This window comes from Abramis brama, assembly GCF_963993115.1.
Source record: "Abramis brama genome assembly, chromosome: 23".
NCBI lineage: Eukaryota > Metazoa > Chordata > Actinopteri > Cypriniformes > Leuciscidae > Abramis > Abramis brama.
The window spans coordinates 13652423-13662661 of NC_139985.1; the positions used below are offsets into that span (position 1 = coordinate 13652423).

Below are 10239 nucleotides of genomic sequence, written 5' to 3' on the forward strand. Positions count from 1 at the left end.
GGAAACTTCTCTCTGGCCAGATTTTTTTTTTTTTACAAACCTCCAGCACAAAGCCTCATAAAGAAACTGACTCGTCAGAGATGTCGAATTCAACCTAACTCGCCGCTGTAATCATTTCCTCCATCACTTTGGCTCTGGCTTTTCAAAAAAAGCAGGCTTTAGAGCGCGTGTTAACTTTTTTATGCACTTGCATTGTATAGGCTTGTTTTGCTGAGAGCTGATTGCTTTAAAGCCAATCAGAAAATTGTGTTAGTCTTTGAAGAAATACTGCATTTGTGTTTTAGATTGTAAATACTTCAAAAGAAATCTGAGGGTGATGAGAAACAAAGGCAAAAAACCTGTCATAGTTGAAATGATAGAGGAGAATTAGCTCACCTGTGGACAGTGGTCATATTGCCCTGTTTCTTCTTATCTAGAGATTTCAAAAACATTTTCTTCCAATTCTACCAGCGGGAACTGAATTAAAAAAAAAAAAAATCTTCTATGAAATGAAACAGCAATTATGACAACCAAACACTTAACAAAAGATCACAGAAAAAAAGTCCTTCCTCACAACCTATTAAAGAAAAAAACGCAGGCGTGGAAATGTCTGAATGTGATAAAATGCTGCATACAAACTCTTTAAACAAATTTAATCAGGTTTTAATACAAGTAATAGGTCTACATCTGAGGCTTCAGCCTTTCATCCGCTCACCATTTTATCTGATAAAAACGATCGCTTGATTGAAAAGAAATGAAGTAAAGATTAGGTATGCTAGTTTCAAAATTAAGCATGCAGTCACAACACCTTTCTATCTGGACTGGAGTTATCTGCAACTTTTATCATGTAGATTCCTTTAATAAAATCTGGGCATGGGTCATGTCAAGAAAGGCGATTCAAATTGAAAGTGAAAAATTACCATAGAATGCCATGTCATCCCAATATCACAGCAATGCAATTCCTCCCCATAAAAAAAAGCGCATGTGTGTGGACGAACATGAATTTGGCCATCATTCCTTTTTTAATTAAAGCATTCAGTCCCCTTTCAACGCGAGTTCAAGGATGCCAGGAGACTAATTAATTTGAAAAGGTAAGATGTCTGCACACAAATGTCTTCCGACACACAGATTTAAAGAATATGGAATAAGAGAGAGGTAAGAAAGAAAGAGTTTGAGAGGTCGCACCACTTTAAGTCGCCCTGGTGTCATCCAGTGATCAGAGTTGAAAATAGACCAGTGCTGGAGTTCGCCTTTTCGGTATGTGGGTGGGAGCGAGTGTGAAAGCCTGGATAAAGCCCATCAAAAAGCTGCAAAGAGGACATCAATGAAAAATAGCAAAAAAATTGCTAATTGGCTTATTTATTTTATATAAGCTAACATGGTTCAAATAATATCACTATATTACTGGTCGTGGATGCCGGCAACCATTAAAAGCACCACTCGCTATAAAGTACAGTATAGTAGTAGAAGTAACAAGACACATACACGTCAGCTTTTTGTAACCCTGCCATTTTATAAATATAAAGAATTAAAAAAAAAAATATTAAAAACTGCTTGGCAAATACTGGAGATAGACTTGTAGAGTTTGCATCTCTCTTTCACACTCACACACATTTTCATATACAAGCAACATTGAAATACATTCATATGGTACAAGAAATAAAAACATTTTAATTTAATTTAAATGCAGTACTTTTTCTGCATTGCAAAAGTAAATATAAGAGGATGTATGCTCTAAACAGTGCATGCACTAATAATTTTTTCCTCTTAAATAAGTGTGAAGGAAAAGTGAAGGAAATTTTATAATATAAAAAAATTAAAAAATTAAAAAACACCTTTGTTCACACCTTTCTTTGCCATGGCAAAAGGGAAAAAAAGACAGTGGGGCTGAATTTAAAAGTGTGTGTGAGTGAGAAAACAAAGCACAAAACTTATTCATTCCTGTGGAAAAGTCCTGGACAAGAGTGCTAATCCTAGGTTTAGTGAGTAGGTTATTTCCCAGGGAAGAGGGGATATGGATGTAGAATCCCATTACAGATGTTAGCCGACTGGCAGTGACCGCGAGGGCAGACATCATACCGGTACAGAGCCCTATCATGCCCCCAACCTACCGTCAAGAAAAGCTCAACCGGTATGAAGTCTGACCGGCTCCCCTAACCCATCCACCCCTCCTTCCACCCGCGACCCCTCTGTAGGAAAATACTCTCCCTGACTTCTGCTAGCGCTCCGATGAATGGAGGTAAGGGGCTGTCTGTGAGTGTGTTAGTGTGTGTGAGAAGGGGGGTTACTATACAATTATTCAGATAACAGCTGGGGATAATATAGTGGCAGATGTCCCCTGGTCAACAATGCTCACAGACCACAGCCCGAGAGCAAAAGGCAACTCTAACCAACGGTTAGCAGCGCTCATCACACATGATTTAAAACTGCGTAAGAGCAGAAATCAATCTCTATTTTTCTTCATTTTTCTGAAACCCTAAAATTTGCTGCTCCTCCTGAGCTATCGTACATTTTTTGGTTTGTGAACACTTAAATTAAAAAATAATTAAATCACAACAATACACTCGTTGGGAATATAGCCAACTCATTTAGTTAAAAACAATTAATTTTGACCAATATCAAGTTTTGGATGACAAATATATTTACAGGTTTTAAAAATATATATATACACATCTATATAATAATAATATAGATGTATACATCTTTTACATTTTTAAACCTGTAAATATATTTATGTCATCCAAAAGTTGAGTCTGCGTCCATGTGTAAAAGCCCTCCCATTATTTGGCATGTGATGGTCAGCGCAAGATAACGTGCTTTTCCTGCAGTGCGAGTGTGTTGCGCTGCGCTTCTTGCACTCCTCAACCCCCACCAAGACAAGACACTTCACCATAACAGCGTCAGAGAAGAGAAAAAAAAAAAAAGACAAGACCTTACACAACACAAAGAAACGCATGGATTTGGGTATTTATAACGACAAATTCTGAAAATGTGATATTCTTGTAGGAAAATTCAAAGTGTCTAAGAAAGTTGAACCAGAACTACAAGAGGGGCGGAAGAAAAAGCAATCAATCAAAAATGGAAAGACGAATCTGATTTTGTTGTACACATGGTTAAAAGATAATTCTGTCATAAGATGTATCACGCTCGTCCGTTTCAAATGCAAATAACTTAAGTAGGCATCCCCTTGTTACCCATTACTAATACCATAAAAGAAACCAACACTTCTCCATTCCGCTGCTACTTTACGGATTAGCGAATGAAAATTAGATGCATTTATATGGTTATTACTTATATGGTCACACAGTGGGGAGGGGGGGGGGGATTTATCCAAGCATACAGTGCAGCGCCAGAATCTCCCTCAGGAACGAACCCCTCGCACCTTCGGCAGCTGGGGGTGGATTAGAGTTTTAAACCCAGACTACGGTTTACTGCGGCCGGCAACACTGACAGGAATTCCTCCCGCCGTTGCTGGCAAACAAAGCCGGGCAAAACGCAGAGAAGAATAAAACATCAGAGGTTTTCTCCTCTGCTGTTTAGGCGGAAGTTTTCAGTAATCGCAATCGCTGTTTTGAGAGCTTAGCGTTTGGCGTCACAAGTGGGATTTTATCTGCGATAGAAGCGAGAAATGGGCTTCTCTAGAAAACTTTACTAAGACGTATTCAAACAAGCCGCAACTGCCACTCTGACATCACGTCACGTCTTTTGTGACAGTGCCGAAAAGTTTGCTCCCATCTTTCCCAAAGAGCTTTACTGATGTGGCTGCTCTCCGCCGTTCTCTGACGGACATGATGGCTTGTCAGCGTTGCGCTGGGGTTTTTAAAATATACAGCGAGTCGCATTATAAAGACCTTCGCGGAGGGGGTGAAGGCTCGAGGGGGGAGACGGCGGACTGAGAGAAAATCCATAACACAAATACAGCTGTCAGCTGGAACGCAAAGTTAGCAGAAGCAGCTTCGGTGGCCACAGGGATCAAGTTTATGACTTCAGCTTGCATCCTCCCTTAGACACTATCTAGGCTTCAGTAATCAATACACAGTGTTCTTTGTCACTCCAACAGGTACCTGAATCTGTTTCGGGCAAAAAAGGCCAGTTGTAACTCTTTCAAGCAGGTATCCACATGTGACTGACCATGCAGCGCGCTCTAGTTCACTTTCTGCAGCTCAGAGCTGCCAATAATCTCTCCCGAGGTGCTCGGCTAATGGATATAGAGAAGTAATGATCAACGCCTCAGACTCAAGTACTGTCATTTCCGTCCAGTGAACACCCTGCATTTCCTTCTACCACATTTCCCCAGCTTATCGGAAATGGGCCCTTCCTCTCTCTAAGCAAACGCTAGGGTCATTCTTTAAGACAGTCATCACCTCATAACAGCCTGGCACTCTCCCGAATCCCGGCGTGAAGCTTTCCCACACAGGAAACCTTGAGCGCAAAAACCAAAAAACTGCACACACACACGAAAAAAAAAAAAAAAAATGTGCCACTGAGGTCACAGTAAAGAGAAACTGCGCTTAAGAGTTCAAGTGGAGAATTAAATTCACATTGGGAATAAATAGACATAGGAAAACAATGTCCAGCAGCATCTTCAGCTGACGGATCGCCGAGACGGCATTTCCGCACTGCAGTCTGGTCTCTCTCAAAGTTGAAACAGTTAACGGCAGACCTTTACGATATCTAGCTCAACTAATCAGATCAGCATTGTCATCTGGAAAACATCCGTCACTCCGGTCTCTTTTGTCTTTTCGTTTTTTTATTTGCACATGCTTAAGTTGGTTGAAATTGCTTGTGTCTTTTTAGTGTAGTTAGTTCCTTTTTTCCCTCTTTCAAGGCTCAGAGTTTGAGGAGAAAATGACACCACTCTCTGACTAGTAATAAAAGCAGCTCTCACTGTCTAAAAACGTGCATAATTTATTATTCACATACACTGAAAAATGCCCAGCCTCGCCGTTCCACCAAATAACATCTTCAATTAAAACCACATGTTTAATCTACGGCTGGTGCTGGTCAACGCCAGAGCTGACGCGCTCAAAGACGCAAACGAGCGTAAAAATTACAGCCTGACCTTTCACGTAAGGTCAGCTGAAATATGAAAGGGAGAACGTAGGCATGGCATATTTCACACAAACATGTTTCGGAGAGCAGAAGTGGCCAAAAGTGTGGTTGACAAAAAAATAATCCTAATCAGTTAGAGATGGATATGTATTGCTCTTCAAAATGCTTTAGCTAAAAATGCACTTGTGTGAAAACTAACATTATTTTTGGAACGGTAAAAGAGTTTAATGGTGGAAATGCCATGTGAGGGTCTAAGGGACAGTGCTTCATGAGAACAAGAGTGCTTTGTGTTAAAACCACCCATGATATTGAAAAACTTAAATTTACCTCTAAATCACTTCACTGAGGCTCATCTGAATTTGAAAAAAGCACACACACAAAGCACTAAATGCTTTTTGCACAGCACACGCCGACATGTATTTGCATTAGCATGGAAGCGGTTGTTCAAATAAAGTTTCAATCACCAAATGTTCCTAAAATATGCATCAAAAAGCAACATGCCTGAATGTACACCTGGCATCAGGTTAGTCTCAACATCCAAAACAAACACATTCCTGACCTTCTCTCTACCCACAGTGGGCTGAATACCAGTCTGCCATGCAATCCACACATTCATCAAAAATCGCATTTGAAAGACCACCGAAAGTGAGGTTTGTAGTCTGTATAAACATAGAGAACAACATAAAACAAAATCACTTATCACAGAAAAAGTGATGCATCAATTATAACCAGAACTCTACGGTAGCCTGGCGTCCGCCGTTAGAAACAAGAGTGCTAAAACTATCGGCTGAGGTGTAGCTGTTGCCGCCTGCAGCTGCTTGACGGCCATGCAAATAACTAAATTACCCACTTTACTGCCATTTTCATGCCCTCCCTGAACGAAATGCCATATTCTTTGTCAACTTCATGAATTATCCCTTTTCCTCTATAAGCACATAAAATCATTCAATCACTCTATTCATCTAACACACAAGCAGATCAAATGGAAATTGTATTCATCACTTTATGCTTATGTTCATCTGCATTTACACGTCACATTTCAATTAGCATGGAATCTATTCATTATAAGAGGCAATATATCAAAGAACAGACATTGTAGGAGCACAAGTGCAGCACTGAGACAAAAGTGTTTTAGTAGAAGAAAAATAATTTGTCTGATAAAATAAAATAAATATTATTTTATGAAATTAATCTTTCATGAAATAAATGTAAATGCCCTTTCATGTGTTTTTAAACGCTGTTAGTAATACTAAACAAAATAATTAAAAGATTAAACAAATAAAAAAATATCAGAAACACTTTAATCATTTATCATTCTCCTTCAATTTAAAAAAAAAAAAAATGCATCTTGTGATTTAGTATGCATTTGCATTGTGCTGTAAATGCCAACAGTGAATTAAGTCAACATTCAACCAATACTTTCTATGAGATTTAAATTAATTGTGTCAAAAGCTCCATCAATCAGTCCTTATTAACATGAGATTAACACACACTGACAGGTTATGAGGAGAATGAATATGATGATGATGATGATGATGATTATGTGTGTAGGCCTAATATATATAATATATATATATATATATATATATATATATATATATATATACACACACACACACAAGTACACAAAGAGTCCGAGTTACTAGTGTAGGCTACTTGGTTTAACTCCTGAGCTGTACTTCCCTCTGCAGATTCACTTTTAATGCCCCGGACTCACGTTAAAATTGTTGTTTGTTTTGTTTTGTCTTAGTTTTGCTATTGTCTTTGAGAGAGAAACAAACAGCGCTGATTTGATCACGAAACGAACAAGAAACCATTAAACATATGGTTTAAAAATAAAATTAAAAGTTAATGTTGCTCATGCATCTGTGTAAAAATGAATCCCTAAATAAAGACATTAAGTTTTTCATCACTGAAGTTAGTCAGCAATCTGTCTGTTAATTCGTAAATGCGATGCAAAAAAAAAAAAAAAGAAAAGAAAAAAAAAAGACCAATTAAAAATATATATTTTATTACAATATTTTATTAACTTAACGTTTCATCAATTTTAAAATCTCATTTTGCATGTATACAAACCTAACTCATGAAGCATATCTCGCGGTAATTGATGCATTTGAAATTATACTCATTTATAGGCCAAAGTATAATAATAATCAATACATGCAGAGTTAATCTTACTTTTATATTTCTTTTATTTAATTCCTTACATTTTTTATATTCCATTGTCTCAGTAACACACCGCTAATAGACCCTAAAACAACTATTAACAAACTTCAATACGTTTAATTTATTTTTGTTTTTACTTTGTTATAACCTCATTTTAAAACGTTAAATTATTACTTCTAAACATTGTATCTTATAGATATGAAAACGTATGAATCAGAAGGCATGGGATATAAGATCAAATCACTATTTGCTGAGAGCCTGTTAAAAACAATCAGCTACACGGAGAATAAGAAAAACAAATGTGCATTAAGCCGTGGTTTAACTTTTTAGTTTACGGTATCCTAGATATGTCGATGCTGTTTATTAACTTAAATTGTTTATACGGAGAGTTTTGTCTCAAAGACCAAGCAATATATGATTTCTACATTTCTGTGGAAGAAGCATATGGTCTATCAAGAGAAAACCAACGCATACTAACATTTATTTATTAAAAATTACTTTATCTGATCGGTCTTTATCTGATTTTTTTTTTTTTTTTTTTATCTCAGATTTCGGAGCAGGTGATATTTTCAAACTCAGTTGCACGTTCAATAAACTTGTTATATTCTTTTCTACCATCGTGGTTAATTATTTATCTAAAAGCTTTCTAAGTCATCATTTATTTTGCCAAAAATGTCTCTAATTCATAATCATGTATTATTCTCTCGTGGAGAACAACAACACGCGTTCATCTCCGGTTTAAAAGTGTCACGTAAAAAAAAGTTAGATTGTCTAATTCATTGTGATATTAGGATCTTTAGTAAAACATCTAAGAAAATACACTGATATTTCTTCCTATTGATCCGAAGAAGTGTGATAGCGAGTCCGAGCATTCAAATCTGGGATAGGCTATTAAAATCGCGTAAGAAGCGAGGCGTAAAGTAGAAGAAGAAGAAAGAAAGAAAAAGAAGAAGTAAAAAAAAGTGGATATGAACCTGTTAGGATATTGTGAAGAACTCTACTTTCACTCTACGGCTGGACCATGTGGATGTGTCGCTCCAGCTCTCGTGAATGTCCCAGCGATTCCAGAAAGCTTCAGAAGAGCAACGCAAAAAGAAAAAAAAATCCTCTTCTATGAGTGATGTCTTCAGACCATTACTTTCAACGACAACTGTCTTTATTAGTCTTCTTTTCCTTTTTTACTGGCGTCCTCTCTCAGACTGGTCACTCAGTAGGGTGATAAGTGGAAACAATAATCGTGCACTAGCTCAAAGGCTGCATGGTCACAGCGCTCCTCAAAGTTCATGAAGAACAAGCACGCGGCTCTTTACGCCTCCTCGTCGCTTCAGGTCTTCCCTCTTTCTCTCTGTTATCACACGGTGAGTTTTCCTAAAGTCCCAATAATGCTTCTCGCTGGAGTTTTTGGCATCTCGTCTGTTCCTCGCTCATTCGCAGAGAAATCAGTGTTGAATTACTCCGCTTGTGTCTTGTGTTGGCGATGTTAGGGGACAGTTTGGTCTACCGTAATACGCCGAGAACAGGCGCGCGCGCACATCTTCTGCGCTGACGGAGCTTGTAGCACAATACAAAAGCTCGCGCGCTCCAGGCGCTGATCTCTTCACCTGCGCGCGCATCGCTGGTTTAGTTTGGCCATTGTGGCAGCCGACGAGCAACAGATGTTAGTCAAAGGACAGACTCACCAAGGGAACCGTTACCTTAGTCCACATATACTCTTAAGGAAATAACAAGTCTGTTCATGCTGCTTGTCATCATTCAATCTGGTTTTGTTGTCAATAAGAGTTATTATAGGCTATATTTTTTTTCAAAAATTTGTTGTTTTAAATATTTATTTTTTAAGTATATTGTTATTGCAGATATAGATAAATAGAAAGATACCATTGTATAGTGCAATAATATAATTTATATGAATATGTATAAGACACACAAATAGTATAAATGATTTGTGTGTTATTGTACTATTATTGAAAAACATCACCCATGACCGATTTAGGTTGTTGATTTATGAATATCACTCGAACTTCCAATGGATAGTCAATGCCATGCTTTGTCAGTAATCTGTCATCTTATCAAAGAAGTTTAAATATGATTTATTTTATGGTCAGTGCCAGTGGAAACTTTCTCTCAGCAAAAATGGCTTTTACTTCCACTGGACAATAGGATACGACCCCCATTAGTCAAGACATATTCATTAGAAAAATCAATAACCCAAGATGTAGCCATGCTGGCCTAAAATGAAGGAAGGCAGCAGGCTCATGGGCTCATAAAACAATGCTGACTTCACTTCTATGTCCTGCCATATGGACCTCAAGTCCCGGCCAAAAAACGCAGCCTTATTGCACTTTAAGACAGTATTTATAGCTTTAGATGTACTGAAAAAAATTGAGTTTGTCAACTTTTTTAAATAACTAGCATGTTTAATCATTTATCTGATGAGGAAGTTTGCACACAGATTAAAATATGAAAACATTTTAGAAGTAAGCAGAATATTGTAAGGTTTCCCCCTTCCATATAGCGCATTGAGTAGGCTATCTAGAAAATTATGAACAAATTAAGGGACAAAAGAAGATTCCAAAATGAATATGTGCATGTTTGCAATGTTCCCCGTCAGATTAACATGATTAAACACAAACGCAGATTTTTAAAACTTCTTTTGCCTCATGCACATGATCAAGCACGACAATCAGATACATTGGTAAGACGGACAGAAGGAGATTCGGTCTGCTCACCATCACGGGGTTAAGATTAAACACTCTTGTGGTTTGGCCATCACAGGCTAATGAGGCACTCATGAAAGGATTACACCAAGAACCCATAGGATGACTGACTCTCTAACTAACTAACCTACATACAGTTCACCTCTCACAGCACACACACACACCTGCAAACAAGATCACGGCTAGTTCAAGAGTTTAGACAAACCCAGAGATGATCAATTAAACAAGGCAATTTAAACAAATTTGCCTTGATCATTCATTAATCATGTTGCATTGCTTATCTTTCGGTACATCATTTGGATGCATTGAGATCTGGAATATATCTTGT

The 10239-nt window shown here is 37.7% G+C and overlaps 1 protein-coding gene across 4 annotated transcripts in view; it reads right to left on the reverse strand.

The window, feature by feature from the left end:
- The window catches only part of foxp4 (forkhead box P4), a 126503-nt gene extending 117768 nt beyond the window's left edge, over positions 1-8735 (reverse strand). For 3 of the 4 annotated variants that reach the window (XM_084100112.1, XM_084100110.1, XM_084100109.1), the window contains exon 1: positions 8172-8735. The gene's annotated coding sequence lies outside the window, so the exon portion shown is untranslated. The remainder of the gene's footprint in view (positions 1-8171) is intronic. The other variant, XM_084100111.1, reaches the window with a different exon arrangement.
- Positions 8736-10239: the final 1504 nt, after the last annotated feature.